This window comes from Schistocerca cancellata, chromosome 11 (genome assembly GCF_023864275.1).
Source record: "Schistocerca cancellata isolate TAMUIC-IGC-003103 chromosome 11, iqSchCanc2.1, whole genome shotgun sequence".
NCBI classification, from domain to species: domain Eukaryota; kingdom Metazoa; phylum Arthropoda; class Insecta; order Orthoptera; family Acrididae; genus Schistocerca; species Schistocerca cancellata.
The window spans coordinates 25,995,606-26,013,671 of NC_064636.1; the positions used below are offsets into that span (position 1 = coordinate 25,995,606).

An 18,066-nucleotide genomic window follows, 5' to 3' on the forward strand; every position below is an offset into this window, starting at 1 on the left:
TTTCTGCAGTTCTGTGGTGTACTCCTCCCAACTGAATTTATTATCAAGTTGTAATCCCAGGACTTTTAAGACTGTCAACCTCGTATGTATGGTTCCATTTTTTTCCTCCCACTTCTTTTCCGCATGTGCACACAATGCAATTGGAGTACGTAGAACTGCTGCGGTTAAATAACAAGTTGTTGTCAGCCATCTTGAACTTTGACGAAAAATTTGATGACAGTGTAATACCCCCTCTAGCGCTACGTCAAAGATCTTTGTCAAGTATATTGGACGGAATATTGGATCACATCTTTGGTAAATCTTTGACAAAGAAATTTGATAGTGTAATACCGGCCTTACTGATGTCACATTACGTCACACGGCTGCTGCGTAACTCGCGACAACAGGAGCTGCCTGCATCACACACACACACACACACACACACACGCAGACAGCCCACTCCTTTGTGATTTCTGCTGCTGGCCGCTTTATCGTATCTGCGGCGCTTATCTGCGGCCTCGTTGACCCTTTTCTCGCCACATGTGCGACCGCTATTAATACTCTCTGGCACGGCGCTACGTCAGTACCGCCTCAGCCTCCCGCACACACACACACTCACACGCACGCGAGGCGGTGTTTGTGTGTTCGTGTAGGTGTGTCTGGCCGTCTTTTTGTGTCGGTAGGAGGGGAAGGCGTCCAGAGATCGCCAGTCTGGCATATACCGTGTTCCGGGCAACCACTGCCTCGCCTTCATTTCCCAGCTATCGGTGAGGCGAAGTTCCCACGCGAGTGTTCTGTCCAGCTGTGGGTACACAGTCCGGTGTCGTGTTGTGTTGTGTTGTGTTTGTGGCGGTGTTTTCTGCCGAACCGCGCGGAACTGTACGCCTCTACGCTTCACATCTCCTCACGGCCGACGCTACATCCAGAAGCTCAACTCAAGTAAGTACTTAATAAATATCTACATCTACATGGATACTCTGCAAATCACATTTAAGTGCCTGGCAGAGGGTTCATCGAACCACCTTCACAGTTCTCTTGTTATTACAATCTCGTATAGCGCGTATATTGAGCAAGCACCAAAGGAAACAAAAGAAAAGTTCGGAATAGGCACTGAAATACATGGAGAAGAAATAAAAACTTTGAGGTTCGCGGATGACATTGCAATTCTGTCATAGGCTGCAAAGGACTTGGAAGAGCAGTTGAACGGAATGGACAGTGTCTTGAAAGGAGGGTGTAAGATGAACATCAACAAAAGCAAGACGAGGTTAATGGAATGTAGTCGAATTAAGTCGGGTGATGCTGAGGGAATTAGATTAGGAAATGAGACACTTAAAGTAGTGAAAGAGTTTTGCTATTTGGAGAGCAAAATAACTGATGATGGTCGAAGTAGAGAGGATATAAAATGTAGACTGGCAATGGCAAGGAAAGTGTTTCTAAAGAACAGAAATTTGTTAACATAGAGTATAGTGTGAAGTGTCAGGAAGTCGTTTCTGAAAGTATTTATATGGAGTGTAGCCAGGTATTTCCAAGTGAAACATGGACGATAAATAGTTTAGACAAGAAGAGAATAGAAGCTTTCGAAATGTGGTGCTACAGAAGAATGTCGAAGATTAGATGGGTAGATCACATAACTAATGAGGAGGTATTGAATAGAATTGGGGAGAAGAGAAGTTTGTGGCACAACTTGACTAGAAGAAGGGATCGTTTGGTAGGACATGTTCTGAGGCATCAAGGGATCACCAATTTAGTACTGGAGGGCAGCGTGGAGGGTAAAAAAATCGTTCAAATGGCTCTGAGCACTATGGGACTCAACATCTTAAGACATAAGTCCCCTAGAACTTAGAACTTAGAACTACTAACTACTAACTAACTAACTAACCTAAGGACACCACACACACCCATGCCCGAGGCAGGATTCGAACCTGCGACCGCAGCAGTCCCGCGGTTCCGGACTGCAGCGCCAGAACCGCTAGACCACCGCGGCCGGCATGGAGGGTAAAAATCGTAGAGGGAGACCAAGAGATGAATACACTAAGCAGATTCAGAAGGATGTAGGTTGCAGTAGGTACTGGGAGATGAAGAAGCTTGCATAGGATAGAGTAGCATGGAGAGCTGCATCAAACCAGTCTCAGGACTGAAGACCACAACAACAATATAGCGCGCGTGAACAATGAACACCTATATCTTTCTGTACGACTCTCATTTCCCTTACTTTGTCTTGGTGATCGTTCCGCCCTATGTAGGTCGGTGTCAACAAAATATTTTCGCATTCGGAGGAGAAAGTTGGTGATTGGAATTTCGTGAGAAGATTCCGTCGCAACGAAAAACGCCTTTCTTTTAATTACTTCCATCCCAAATTCTGTATCATTTCTGTGACACTCTCTCCCATATTTCGCGATAATACAAAAAGTGCTGCTTTTCTTTGAACTTTTTCGATGTACTCCGTCAGTCCTATCTGGTAAGGATCCCACACCGCGCAGCAGTATTCTAAAAGAGGACGGACAAGCGTAGTGTAGGCAGTCTCCTTAGTAGGTCTGTTACATTTTCTAAGTGCCATGCCAATAAAACGCAGTCTTTGGTTAGCCTTCTCCACAACATTTTCTATGTGTTCCTTCCAATTTAAATTGTTCGTAATTGTAATTCCTAGGTATATAGTTGAATTTATGGCTTTTTGATTCGACGGATTTATCGTGTAACCGAATTTTAACGCGATCTTTTTAGCACTCATGTGAATGACCTCACAATTTTCGTTATTTAGATTCAACTGCCACTTTTCGCACCATTCAGATATCTCTTCTAAATCGTTTTGCAGTTTTTGATCTTCTGATGATTTTATTAGTCCATAAACGACAGCGTCCTCTGCAAACAACCGAAGACGGCTGCTCAGATTGTCTCCGAAATCTTTAATATAGATAAGGAACAGCAAAGGCCCTATAACACTACCTTGGGGAACGCCTGAAATCACTTCTGTTTTACTCGACGACTTTCCATCAATTACAACGAACTGTGACCTCTCTGACAGGAAATCACAGATCCAGTCACATAACTGAGACGATATTCCATAAGCACGCAATTTCACTACGAGCCGCTTGTGTGGTACAGTGTCAAATGCCTTCCGGAAATCCAGGAATACGGAATCGATCTGAAATCCCTTGTCAGTAACACTCAGCACTTCATGTGAATAAAGAGCTAGTTGTGTTTCACAAGAACGATGTTTTCTAAATCCATGTTGACTGTGTGTCAATAGACCGTTTCCTTCGAGGTAATTCATTACGTTCGAACACAATATATGTTCTAAAATCCTGCTGCATATCGACGTTAACCATATGGGGCTATAATTTAGTGGATTACTCCTACTACCTTTCTTGAATATTGGTGTGACCTGTGCAACTTTTCCAGTCTTTGGGTACGGATCTTTCGTCGAGCGAACGATTGTATATGATTGTTAAGTATGGAGCTAATGCATGAGCGTACTCCGAAAGGAACCTAATTCGAATACAATCAGGACCAGAAGACTTGCTGTTATTAAGCGAGTTGAGTTGCTTCACTACTCCGAGGATATTTACTTCTACGTTACTCATGTTGGCAGCTGTTCCGGATTCGAATTCAAGAATATTTACTTCTTTTGTGAAGGCATTTCGGAAGGATGTGTTTAGTAACTCTGCTTTGGCAGCACTGTCTTCGATAATATCTCCATTGTTGTCGCGCAGAGAAGGCATTGATTGTTTCTTGCCGCTAACATACTTCACATACGACCAGAATCTCTTTGGATTTTCCCCCAGGTTTCGAGACAACGTTTAGTTGTGGAAACTGTTATAAGCATCTCGCATTGATACATTCTCATATCCGCTAATCTTCCCCTTATGGCTAGCCTCATTCTGTGGTGGTCGCCTAAATTCTTTATTCATCATTGTGCTGCCAAAGCAGAGTTAAAAAACACAGCCTTCCGAAATTCCACCACCAAAGAATACACAAAAATCAAGTGTAGTCTTAGAAAGATCAGCTAGTAAAATATTCGTGGACATGAATCACTGGTTTCTGGCCGGTTCTTTGTCACTAAACTTTGAAAAAAAAAACACACTACATGCAGTTCAGAACTTGTAAGGGGTGTCGCACGAGTATATGCCTAACATACGATGACAAGAAGGTAGAAGAAGCGGACGGTGTTAAATTCTTTGGATTACAGTTTGATAATAAATTCAACTGGGAGGAGCACACCACAGAACTGCTGAAGCGTCTAAACAAATCTCTATTTGCAGTGCGAATTGTGTCAGACGTAGGGGACATAAAAATGAAAAAGCTGCCATACTATGCTTACTTTCATTCCATAATGTCATAAGGGATTATTTTTTGGGGTAATTCATCAAGCCAAGATAAAGTTTTCCGGGCACAAAAACGTGCAGTAAGTGTTACATGTGGTGTGAACTCAAGAACATTCTGCAGAAGCCTATTTGGAGAGTTAGGGATACTAACTACTGCTTCCCAATATATTTATTCCTTATTGAAATTTGTGGTTAAAAATATATCACTTTTTCAAACCAACAGCTCAATTCATGGAATCAATACTAGAAATAAGATTAATCTTCACAAGTATTTAAAGTCACTTAGTCTTGTTCAAAAAGGTGTGCATTATTCAGGAACACACATTTTCAATAACTTGCCAGCAGCCATAAAAAGCTTAACAACCAATGAAATTCAGTTTAAGAGAAGCCTAAAGGATTTATTGGTGGCCAACTCCTACTTGATTGATGACTTTCTCAGTAAAACCAACTCATTTGTGTGTGTATATAAGTACAATATAACTTCTGCACCATTTCAGTGCAGTAATGTGTTCACTGTAAATAAGTATTATAATAGTTGTATTACACGCTTATTGCCTTATAAATAAATAAATAAACTTTTTTATTTTAAATTCAGTGCATTAGTATTTGTAAAATGACTCTTTTATATAGTGTTCATTAAAAAATGACGATCATTCCACTTGGGACCTCGGGCATTAGCTTATTTGTTTTAGTTGTAGATATTGGTCATCTATTGTTGTTTTTCTGTCATGTTGTACAGCCTGGGGGACCTCCTCACTACGGATCAATTGGAATGAAAGTAAATTTAATCTAATCTAATCTAAATCAAATATTCCAGAATTCAGTCAACAACAGATACCAACATGAGTAACTCAGAAAGTAGATATCCTCAGAGTAGTGAAGCAACTTAAATCGATTAATAAAAACACCTCTTCCGGTCCATACTGTATACTAATTAGGTTCCTTTCAGAGCACACTGATGCAACAGCTCCATACTTAACAACAGTAAACAACCGCTTGCTCGACGAAAGATCTGTACCAAAAGACTGGAAAGTTGCACAGGTCACATCAATATTCGGGAAAGCTAGTAGGAGTAATCCACTAAATTACAGATCCATATCATTATCGTCGATATGCAGCAGGATTCTGGAACATATATTGTGTTCGAACTTTATGAGCCGGGCCGATGCGGCCGTGCGGTTCTAGACGCTACAATCTGGAAGCGCGCGACCGCTACGGTCGCAGGTTCGAATCCTGCCTCGGGCATGGACATGTGTGATGTCCTTAGGTTAGTTAGGTTTAAGTAGTTCTAAGGGGGACTGATGACCTCAGATGTTGCGTCCCATAGTGCTCAGAGCCATTTGAAGCATTTTTTGAACATTATGAGTCACCTCGAAGAGAACAATCGATTGACACACACTGAACATGGATTTAGGAAACATCGTTCTTGTGAAGCAATGTAAGTAGGCTGTTTAGATTTTTATATTGGTAATGCCACGTAGCGCTCTGTATGAAAATCACTGGCTGTGCTGTGTGCAGCCTGTGGCTAGTTTGCATTGTTGTCTGCCATTGTTGTCATGAACTGCTATAGCTGGATGTGAACAGCGCGTAGCGTTGGGCAGTTGGAGGTGAGCCGCCAGCAGTGGTGGATGTGGGGAGAGAGATGGCGGAGTTTTGATAATTTGTAATACTGGATGTCAATTATGAATATTAAGGTAAATACATTGTTTGTTCTCTATTAATATCTTTCATTTGCTAACTATCCCTATCAGTAGTTAGTGCCTTCAGTAGTTTGAATCTTTTATTTAGCTGGCAGTAGTGGCGCTCGCTGTATTGCAGTAGTTCGAGTAACGAAGATTTTGGTGAGGTAAGTGATTTCTGAAAGGTATAGTTTAATGTTAGTCAGGGCCATTCTTTTGTAGGGATTTTTGAAAGTCAGATTGCGTTGCGCTAAATAATATTGTGTGTCAGGATAAGCACAGTCGTGTAAAATTGTTCTAAGGGGACGTTTCAGCAAAACTAGCTCCAGACACCTTTTGACATTGTACCACATTAGCGGCTCGTAGTGAAATTGCGTGCTTATGGAATATCGTCGCAGTTATGTGACTGGATTTGTAATTTCCTGTCAGAGAGGTCACAGTTCGTAGGAGTTGACGGAAAGTCATCGAGTAAAACAGAAGTGATTTCTGGCGTTCCCCAACGTAGTGTTTTTGGCCCTCTGCTGTTACATATCTGTACAAACTAATTAGGAGACAATCTGAGGAGCCATCTTAGGTTTCTTACAGATGATGCTGTCGTTTAGCGTCTAGTAAAGTCATCAGAAGATCAAAACAAACTGCAAAACGATTTAGAAAAGATACCTGAATGGTGCGAAAATTGGCAGTTGACCCTAAATAATGAAAAGTATGAGGTCATACATATTAGTGCTAAATGGAATCCGTCAAATTTCGGTTACACGATGAATCAGTCAAATTTAAAGGCCGTATATTCGACGAAATACCTCCGAATTACAGTTACCAACAACTTGAATTGCAGACAGCACACAGAAAATGTTGTAGGGGGAAGGCGACCCAAAGACTGCGATTTATTGGCAGAATACTTAGAAGATGCAACAGATCTACTAAGGAGGCTGCCTATAGTACACTTTTCCGTCCTCTTTTCGAGTACTGCTGCGAGGTGTGGGGTCCTTACCAGATGGAATTAACGGTGTATATAGAGAAAGTTCAAAGAAGGGTGAAGCAGAGGGGGGAGTTTCACTGAAATGATAAAGAATTGGGGTCGATATCACTAAAACAAAAGCGTTTCTGGTTGCGGCGGAATCTTCTCGCGAAATTCCGATCACTAACTACCTCCACCGAATGCGAAAATATCTTGTTGACGTCGATCTACAAAGGGAGAAACCATCACCACGATAAAATGAAGAAAATCAGAGCTCGCATCGAAAGATCTTTCCCATTATTTACTTCGTTATCCGGCCATCTAAACCAAAATTCCTCGTCAATCATTTTTCGAGATCTCCATTATTATTTATTTTATTTATTTCGTTACGCAGCTATTGAAACCAAATATTCTGTATTAGTTACTATTCTCAGTTCCGTCCATTACTTTTTATATTCATTTCGTTAGCTTGTAAGTAGGCTGTTTATATTTTCTTATTGGCAACGTTACGTAGCTCTCTGTATGAAAATCACTGGCTGTGCTGTGTGCAGCCTGTGGCTAGTTTGCATTGTTGTCTGCCATTGTAGTGTTGGGCAGCTGGATGTGAACAGCGCGTAGCGTTGCGCAGTTGGAGGTGAGCCGCCAGCAGTGGTGGATGTGGGGAGAGAGATGGCGGAGTTTTGTAATTTGTCATGAACTGCTATATATACTATGACTATTAAGGTAAATACATTGTTTGTTCTCTATTAATATCTTTCATTTGCTAACTATCCCTATCAGTAGTTAGTGCCTTCCGTAGTTTGAATCTTTTATTTAGCTGGCAATAGTGGCGCTCGCTGTATTGCAGTAGTTCGAGTAACGAAGATTTTTGTGAGGTAAGTGATTTGTGAAAGGTATAGGTTAAAGTTAGTCAGGGCCATTGTTTTGTAGGGATTATTGAAAGTCAGATTGCGTTGCGCTAAAAATTATTGTGTGTCAGTTTAAGCACAGTCTTGTATAAATTGTTTTATGGGGACGTTTCAAGCTGACCATCTGAGCCAAAATTCTTTGCTACTTATTCTTCATTTTCTTCTTTATCATATAGGGTGATTCCATAGTCATATCTGATAGGACAAATAGGATGAACCGGAACTCTAGCGAGAAACCCTGAAGTGGTGGAAGTATGGACCAAAACAACAAAAAAAGTCCAATACATTTGGGCTCTTAAATTCATTCCTAATGAGAAAAGAGCACTTCTTTGTGTTTGCTACTGAGAAACACATCTCATCTACTGAACAAGTGATGATAGTTCTCAACACAATGCACTTTAGATACCCTCTTTACTGGACATGTTTTTCTCTCGTTTTGATGCATGCTGCCACCTTTGAAAATTTATCAGTGGTGTTCTGGTCCAACTTATACGCCCTATGGGGCATAATTTTTTAATTACCCTGTACATATATTTTGTTGGAGATTATTCGTAAATCATGACACAGGAATAAATGTTTTACTGTTTGCGGATTACCTTACAATCACACAAAAAAGAGAAGATGATCTTCATAGGTCTGTATATAGACTTGAACAAGTTGTCAAAGAATATTACAAATTTCACTACCTAAAACTAGAGTAATAGCATCTCAGGGAATAATAGTCGTTTCAAAAGATAATTATCAAGAGAAAGCACGCAGCACAAATCCGCCATCTCTCATTTCCGTTATCTTGGAGCAGACATAAGTTGCAATAAAGATCGAGATACACAAACTAAGATTCAACAGCATGAACATATATGTTCACTACACTATAGAGAAAACGTTGAACAACAAGAAAGGATACTAGAATCAAAATTTGTACATTAGGTGCAACACCAATTTTAATAAATGGGACAGAGACTTGGGCGACTATACTGAAGGAAGTGAGTGAGATCCAAACAGCAAAAATGAAACTTTTAAGAGACATTAAAATGCTGCAGATTAGACAGATTACCCAACGAAGAAATAAGAAGAGAACTTAACGTTTATCATGCCGGGGAAAACATCAATGATAACAGAATAAAATGGAAAGAACAAGCAATGAATGGGGAGAGACAGCCAAAACAGACAAGGCTTCACAAGCGACAAGAAAGGAGAGATCCTGCAGGACGTAGGAAAAGATGGGAACAAGTCTGAACGTGAATTCAGAACAGGCATTTTGCACAGACTATGATGTTCAGAAGAAGAAGAAAATTTCGTTAGTGACTGTAAGAAAAAATTCCCTGTTAATTATCCTTCATAATCTTGTCCAACTTTATTTCATTATCTGCCATGGAAGCCGAAATTTTTCATTAATCGTTGTTTGTGGTCTTCTCCTTTATTTATTTTATTTGTCTCGTTAGCCATACGTCTGATTAAAAATTCTCTGTTAATTTTTGTTCGTGATTATCTCAATTACTTATTTTATTTCCTCAGTTAGTAGGCCATTTCAAAATTCTCTGTTAGCTGTTGTTCATAATCTTCTTCACTATTTATGTTGCCATTTAGGATAAAATTCTCTACTAAAATTTGTTTAAGATTTTTGCAGTATATAGTCTGTTTAATTCGTTACTCGGTCATATAAGAGTAAATTCTTTCTGTCATCATTGTTAATTAATTTCTTTATTATTAATTTGTTTATTTTGTTCGTCGGCTATTGAAGACAAAATTGTCTATTCACTATCATTAACAATTGTCAACATTATTTGTTTCGTAAGTCGTCCATCAAAGCCAAAATTATCTATAAACCGATTTTTATAATCATTATTAATTACTGTTCAATATGATCTCCATTTTTTACTTCGTTACGTACGTTTTGAAGCCAAAATTTTAATTTAATTTTTAAAGGTTTCAGGAATTACTGCAACCAATCGCCGTTGTATCTTCAATTTTAATTCGTACATGACCGGTTTCATATCGCCTGGCGATTCATCATCAAATGATACGATTTAGTAGGGCTTGTGCATTGGTTTTATTCCTGTTGCAAGCACTGCTCTGGAAAGCATAATGTATGCTTTCCAGTATCGTTAAATATCAGGTGAAACAGGCACTTTTCCACCGATGGCGACTCCCACATACTTCCAGAACAATGCTTGCAACCAGGATAAAAAAAATGCACGACCTCTACAATATTGCAAACTAAATTGTATCACCTGATGATGAATCGCCAGGCGATTGGAAACAGGTCATGAATAAATAAAAATTGAAGAGAAAACGGCGATTGGTTGCAGTAATTCCTGAAAACTTTAACAACACAGTCGCTGTGTTCCAAATGCAAAATGGATAAAAGTTTTAATTTAATTTTTGTTCACAATCTTCTCCATTACTAGTTTTGTGAGTCTTCCATCTAAGCCAAAATTCCATATTAATCGTAGTTCATTATTTATTTCGTCATTCAACCATCTAATCCAAAATTTCTTATTTGTCGTTGTTCAAGAATTTGTCAATTTTTTTTTATTTCGTGAGACAGATATTCCAGCCAGAAATCTGTATAAATTATAGCTCATAATGTTCTCCATAATTTTACAAGCAGAATTTCCGATGTAAGTTCGACCGGCGTGCTGCTGCAGTGGTAAAACTCTTGCCTCTAAGACGGAAGACCGTGGGATCGGATCCCTGTAGGATCACAGAATATTTGAGGTCGCCTTTAACTGTGCCGGTGGTGACTTTAATCTACCCTCGATATGCTAGAGAAATTGTACGTTTAAAGCCGGCGGCAGTCGTAAAACGTCATCCGAAATTGTATTGAATGCTTTCTCTGAAAATTATTTTGAACAATTAGTTCATGAGCCCACTCGAAGCGTAAATGGTTGCGAAAGCATACTTGACCTCTTAGCAACAAATAATCCTGGACAAACAGGGGGTATCGTGACGAATACAGAGATTAGCGGCCACAAGGCGGTTGCTGCTAAGCTGAATACCGTAACACCCACAACCATGAAAAAGAAACGCAAAGTACATCTATTTAAAAAAACTGATAAAAATGCTCCCAACACCGTTTTGAGAGACAGGCTGCACTCCTTCCGATCTGATCATGTAAGCGTAGAAAAGTTGTGGAATGATTTCAGAGAGATGGTATAGACAGCAGTTGAGCGATATATAACACATAAATTAATAAGTGATCGTACTGACACCCACGTTACACAAAACGGGTCAGATAGCTGTTGCAGAAGCAGTGAAAAAAGTATGCCAAACTTAAAAGAAAGCAAAATCCCCAAGACTGGCAAAATTTTGCACAAGTTCGAAATATAGCGCGTACTTCGATGCGAGATGCTTTTAATAATTTCCACAACGAAGCTCTGTCTCGAAATCTGGCAGGAAACCCAAAGAGATTCTGGTCATACATAAAGCACACCAGTGGCAAGACCCAATCAGTACCTTCACTGCGCGATAACAACGGTGAAGTCACTGATGACAGTGCCACTAAAGCAGAGTTATTAAACACCGGTTTTCCGAAACTCCTTCACCAAAGAAGACGAAGTAAATACTCCTGAATTCCAATCAAGAACAACTGCCAAGATGAGAAACGTAGAAGTAGCTATCCTCGCAGTAACGAAGCAGCTTAAATCACTTAATAATGGCAAGGCCTCCGGGTCAGAATGTATACCAGTCAGGTTCCTCTCAGAGTAAGCTGATAAAATAGCTCCATATTTATCAGTTACATACAACCACTCGCTCACAGTAATATCCGTACCTGAAGACTGGTAAATTGCTCAAGTCACTCCAATACCCAAAAAGGGAAGTAGGAGCAATCCGCTAAATTACAGGCCCATATCACTAACGTCGATTTGCAGTACGGTTTTGGAACATATACTGACTTCGAACATTATGAATTACCTCAGAGAAAACGATTTATTGACACCACACAACTAGCTCTTTATACTCATGAAGTAATGAGTGCTATCGACAGAGGATGTGAATATTCTTCCATATTTTTAGATTTCCGGAAGGCTTTCGACACCGTTCCTCACAAGCGTCTTCTAACCAAACTGCGTGCCTACAGAGTATCGCCTCAGTTGTGCGACTGGATTCGTGATTTCCTGTCAGAGAGGTCACAATTCGTAGTAATAGACAGAAAGTCATCGAGTAAAGCAGAAATAAAATCCGGCGTTCCCCAACGAAGTGTTATAGGCCCTCTATTGTTCCTGATCTATATTAACGACATAGGAGACAATCTGAGTAGCCGTCTTAGATACGAGGTTCAATGAACCACCATTAAGCTGCCTCTCTGCCATTCCACTCTCGGACGGTACGCGGGAAAAACGAGTAAATTTTTCTGTGCGAGCCGTGATTTCTGTTATTTTATCGTGATGATCATTTCTCCCTATGTAGGTGGGTGCCAACATAATGTATTCGCAATCGGAGGAGAAAAGTGGTGATTGAAATTTCATGAGAAGGTCCCGTCTCGACGAAAAACGCCTTTGTTTTAATGATTGCCACTCCAATTCACGTATCATGTCTGTGACACTACCTCCCCTATTTCGCGATAATACAAAACGAGCCGCCCTTCTTTGTACTTTTTCGATGTCATCCGTCAGAGTAACAGCAAGCCTTTGGTTCACAGGGATTGCTTTTCTGAAATTTGTGTCTTTCTTTGAAACAAATGGTCCTACAATATTCAACAACATTTCAAAATCTGACGGCGACATCCTAGAGAAGTTACGAAAGTCAGAACCGTCTTCCAAATTCAGCTCACAAAGCATGTCATTCCCGCCACGTCTTCTATAGTACGTTTTGGTCCACCGACGACGACTACACCGTTTTCTTCATCTGTTTATTTCGTTAAGTATTATTAATGCAGCACCAAATGACATTAATGCTTCATCTTCACTTGACATAGCGTATCTCTTGATGTGAATACACAAAGTAACCTATCAGTTCACCGCAGCAGACTATGCGAATACGTAGAAATGTTGGTCGCTAGTGTAAACGGGAATGCGAACAACGAACAATGCTGCCAACATGTTGAGGGAACAAGTTGCACACAATGTTCCGAACAAAAACATGTTCTGAGCTCAATGTAAACGCGCCTTACAGTATACCACAAAGGTGGGGTCTCTGGGACACCTACGTTTAAACCAAGATTTAAGACAAAAATCATTTGAAATTTTTAAGTTATATAACATCTATTTTTACAATTATTTAAGTGTTGTTCAAAAAAATGGTGCAAATGGCTCTGAGCACTATGGGACTTAGCATCTATGGTCATCAGTCCCCTAGAACTTAGAACTACTTAAACCTAACTAACCTAAGGACATCACACAACACCCAGTCATCACGAGGCAGAGAAAATCCCTGACCCCGCCGGGAATCGAACCCAGGAACCCGATTTAAGTGTTGTCTAAATGCTTGTAGTTTATTTTATTGCACTAAATAAGGCCTGCAGCATTATACTATTTACCACACAAATGCACATAATTTTGTGTGGTTCTCTTAAATAGATAATAAATTAATTAATAGACGACATGGTTGTGATGGCAGAGAGTGCACGAGAGATGTAACAAATGTTAGATGATCTAAACACAAAATTAGAAGAATATGGAATGAAGATTAACGAGAAGAAAACGAAAAGCATGGTAATTGGAGGAAAGGGGAGAAAATGCCGTATGAAAATAGGTGGAGAGGAAATAGAGCAAGTGAATAACTTCAATTACTTGGGAAGCGTAACAATTTATTGAAATGTATTGCTCAACAGAAATTAGGAAAAGAATTGAAATGGCAAAAGAAGCATTCAAGAGGAAACAGAAATTACTTTGTGGACCACTAAACAAAGATCGGAGGAAAAGACTTGCCCATATGTTACATCTGTAGCGTTGTGCTGTATGGTGCGGAGACCTGGACATTGAGGAAGGAAGATGAAAGAAGATTAGAGGCAGTAGAGATGTGGATATGCAGAAGAATGGAAAAAGTGAAATGGGAAGACCGAGTAAGGAATGAAGAAGTATTAAGAAGAGTTGCAGAAGAAAGAAACATGATGAAAGTCATCAGAAAGAGAAAACGGACTGTTTATTGAAGGAAGGAATAGAATGAATGGTGGAGGGAAAAAAGGAAGATGAAAAAGAAGATATCAAATGCTGGACAATATAAAAGGAGACATATATTCAGATATGAAAAGACTGGCTATGGACAGAAGAAAGTGGAGGAGGCTTAGCCCATGACAAGACCTGCTGTAAGGCTGAATACCATACTACTACTATTACTGTTAAATAGTACACATAAACAGACTGTTGCAGTACTGAATGTTACATTCTGAAGAATTGTACAATCTCCGTAGCAAATAGATTTCCAAATAAAACTAAATTCCAAGGTTTCATCTACATCTACATCTACATCTACATGGATTGCAAATTACATTTAAGTGCCTAGCAGAGGGTTCATCGAACCACCTACACAATTCTCTGTTATTCCAGTCTCCTATAGCGCGGGGAAAGAACGAACACCTATATCTTTTCGTACGAGCTCTGATTTCCCTTATTTTATAGTGCCGATCGTTTTTCCTTATGTAGGTCGGTGTCAGCAAAATATTATCGCATTCGGAGAAGAAATGTGATGACTGGAATTTCGTGAAAAGATTCTGTCGCAACGAAAAACGGCTTTCTTTCAATGATGTTCAGCCCAAATCCTGTATCATTTCTGTGGCACTCTCTCCCATATTTCGCGATAATACAAAACGTGCTGCCTTTCTTTGAACTTTTTCGATGTACTCAGTCAGTCCTATGTGGTAAGGATCCCACACCGCGCAGCAGTATTCTGAAAGAGGTCGGACAAGCGTAGTGTAGGCAGTCTCCTTAGTAGGTCTGTTACATTGTGAAAGTGTCCTGCCAATAAAACGCAGTCTTTGGTTAGCCTTCCCCCGAACATTTTGTATATGTTTCTTCGAATTTAAGTTGTTCGTAATTGTAATTCCTAGGTATTTAATTGAATTTACTGCCTTTAGAGTTGACTGGTTTATCGTGCAATCGAAGTTAAACGGTTTCCTCTTAGCACTCATTTGCGCACAAAAATTGGACCCGATAGGTACAAAAAGAAAGTCTGTCAAATTGACATTTATTCCTGTGAACTAGAGTTTTCTTATCACCACTCAGAACACATTCGATTTTAACAGACACTCCAAGTATTTCACTGAAGAAACAGACAGGTCCCCATCACAAGTTTCCTTAAGTTCTTGCTCTGAATGGCACTCTTGTTCGATAGCAGAAATGTGATCACTGGCTAATGTAAAATCGTCGTCTTTTTTGTTATTTCTTGATCTGTATCGCTGACACCTTCCTCCATAGATCGACAACAATTTTAATCGAACTGGGAGAAAGTTAAAAATTACACAATCCTGCCAACACATTTTGAGCTACAGGGTACCGTACTGAAGAAAACAGGTACGTAGTCACAAGGCGCGGTCTGGGAGACTCCAACACCCATCAGTAACACGTGTCGACAGCAAACACAGGAGGCGATAACGCAACCGACAGCAAAACATCGTAGGCTCCGCAATTTAAGGAGGGTAGGTCGAAACAAGGCCCCGGGAGTAGACAACATTCCATTAGAACTACTGACGGCCTTGGGAGAGCCAGCCCTGACAAAACTCTACCATCTGGTGAGCAAGATGTGTGAGACAGGCAAAATATCCTCAGACTTCAAGAAGAATATAATAATTCCAATCCCAAAGAAAGCAGGTGTTGACAGATGTGAAAATTACCGAACTATCAGTTTAATAAGTTACCGCTGCAAAATACTAACGCGAATTCTTTACAGACGATTGGAAAAACTGGTAGAAGCGGACGTCGGGGAAGATCAGTTTGGATTCCGTAGAAATGTTGGAACACGTGACGCAATACTGACCATACGACTTATCTTAGGAGAAAGATTAAGGAAAGGCAAACCCACGTTTCTAGCATTTGTAGACTTAGAGAAAGCTTTTGACAATGTTGCCTGGAATACTCTCTTTCAAATTCTGAAGGTGGCAGGGGTAAAATGCAGGGAGCGAAAGGCTATTTACAATTTGTACAGAAACCAGATGGCAGATATAAGAGTCGAGGGGCACGAAAGGGAAGCAGCGGTTGGGAAGGGAGTGAGACAGGGTTGTAGCCTCTCCCCGATGCTATTGAATCTGTATATTGAGCAAGCAGTAAAGGAAACAAAAGAAAAATTCGGAGTAGGTATTAAAATCCATGGAGAAGAAATAAAAACTTTGAGGTTCGCCGATGACATTGTAATTCTGTCAGAGACGGCAAAGGAGTTGGAAGAGCAGTTGAACGGAATGGACAGTGTCTTGAAAGAAGGGTATAAGATGAACATCAACAAAAGCAAAAGGAGGATAATGGAATGTAGTCGAATTAAGTCGTGTGATGCTGAGGGAATTAGATTAGGAAATGAGACACTTAAAGTAGTCAAGGAGTTTTGCTATTTGGAGAGCAAAATAGCTGATGATGGTCGAAGTAGAGAGGATATAAAATGTAGACTGGCAATGGCAAGGAAAGGGTTTCTGAAGAAGAGAAATTTGTTAACATCGAGTATAGATTTAAGTGTCAGGAAGTCGTTTGTGAAAGTATTTGTATGGAGTGTAGCCATGTATGGAAGTGAAACATGGACGATAACTAGTTTGGACAAGAAGAGAATAGAAGCTTTTGAAATGTGGTGCTACAGAAGAATGCTGAGGATTAGATGGGTAGATCACATAGCTAATGAGGAGGTATTGAATAGAATTGGGGAGAAGAGGAGTTTGTGGCACAACTTGACTAGAAGAAGGGATCGGTTGGTAGGACATGTTCTGAGGCATCAAGGGATCACCAATTTAGTAGTGGAGGGCAGCGTGGAGGGTAAAAATCGTAGAGGGAGACCAAGAGATGAATACACTAAGCAGATCCAGAAGGATGTGGGTTGCAGTAGGTACTGGGAGATGAAGAAGCTTGCACAGGATAGAGTAACATGGAGAGCTGCATCAAACCAGTCTCAGGACTGAAAACCACAACAACAACAATATGATATTAGGAGATATCCCATAACTTTTGTGACTTCATTCTACTGTCCATGAAATGAATCGATATCGCAGGACCGATATACGACATTAATGTCACAAGTTTAATGAATGATTTTTCATAATGTTACGTAATAAGTTATTAATAGATCACTGTTTTTTCTATTATGTAGCTGATGTAATATCAGTGAATTTTTGTTAGGGACAACAACAACAACAACAACAACATGGGGAGTGTAGAGGCATTCCACCACAAATGGCCTTGGAGAGCGAGTTCGAAAATTTGCACCAGTGTGAGAGACCACGGCTTGTGAGTCAAGGATTAAAATCGAGAATACAGATTATTTTTAGCATAATTCGTTTAACAGGTAATCCTTTTGTGACGAAAAACAATTTGGCTCCCCAAGTTTCATAATAAATGTTTTACTATGCATCTACACACGAGTGGTTCCCTATTTAGGTTTTGCAGGCCACCTAGCGGAGTAAACTCGCCGCGTATCTGTGCCCTGATGCAGTAACGCGTGTGGCAGCTTGCTTATCTCGACTGCAGTCTCGCCTATTGATCTGACAAATTAAGCACTCTCTGTTTGTGTGCTTTGGCGACGCCAAACTGCTATCTTATCGGTCCGACTGCTGCGTCCACACGCACCTGAAGCACGTTGGCTGCAACCCACTTCTCCGTGCATCCTGACCGCTGTCTCTGCTCAGAGCACTTTAGTCCGCAGCTTATGGTGGCGGACACAACCCAGCGAGCATTCGTGCGCTGCTCCCAGGGTTCAGTTCATATGGCTCTGAGCACTATGGGACTTAACTGCTACGGTCATCAGTCCCCTAGAACTTAGAACTACTTAAACCTAACTAACCTAAGGACATCACACAACACCCAGCCATCACGAGGCAGAGAAAATCCCTGACCCCGCCGGGAATCGAACCCGGGAACCCGGGCGTGGGAAGCGAGAACGCTACCGCACGACCACGAGATGCGGGCGTCCCAGGGTTCTGTGTTCACCACCATTCGCTCGTACCTGTCAACAAGCGTCTACACCGCAGAGAACTGAAGACGACACGAAGGGACGAGTGTAGCTTAACGATGCAGGGTACTTAGAAACCGTGGAAAAATCGAAATTTTTTATGACTTCATTAAATTCTATACTCTTTCCTGATTACACTG

The 18,066-nt window shown here is 40.5% G+C and overlaps 1 protein-coding gene across 3 annotated transcripts in view; it reads left to right on the top strand.

Moving 5' to 3' along the window:
• The first annotated feature begins 604 nt into the window (after nt 1-604).
• The window catches only part of LOC126108960 (neprilysin-2-like), a 600,695-nt gene continuing 583,233 nt past the window's right edge, over nt 605-18,066 (top strand). Inside the window, exon 1 of one of the 3 annotated variants that reach the window (XM_049914349.1) lies at nt 605-918. The gene's annotated coding sequence lies outside the window, so the exon portion shown is untranslated. The remainder of the gene's footprint in view (nt 919-18,066) is intronic. The other 2 variants (XM_049914352.1, XM_049914350.1) reach the window with 2 other exon arrangements.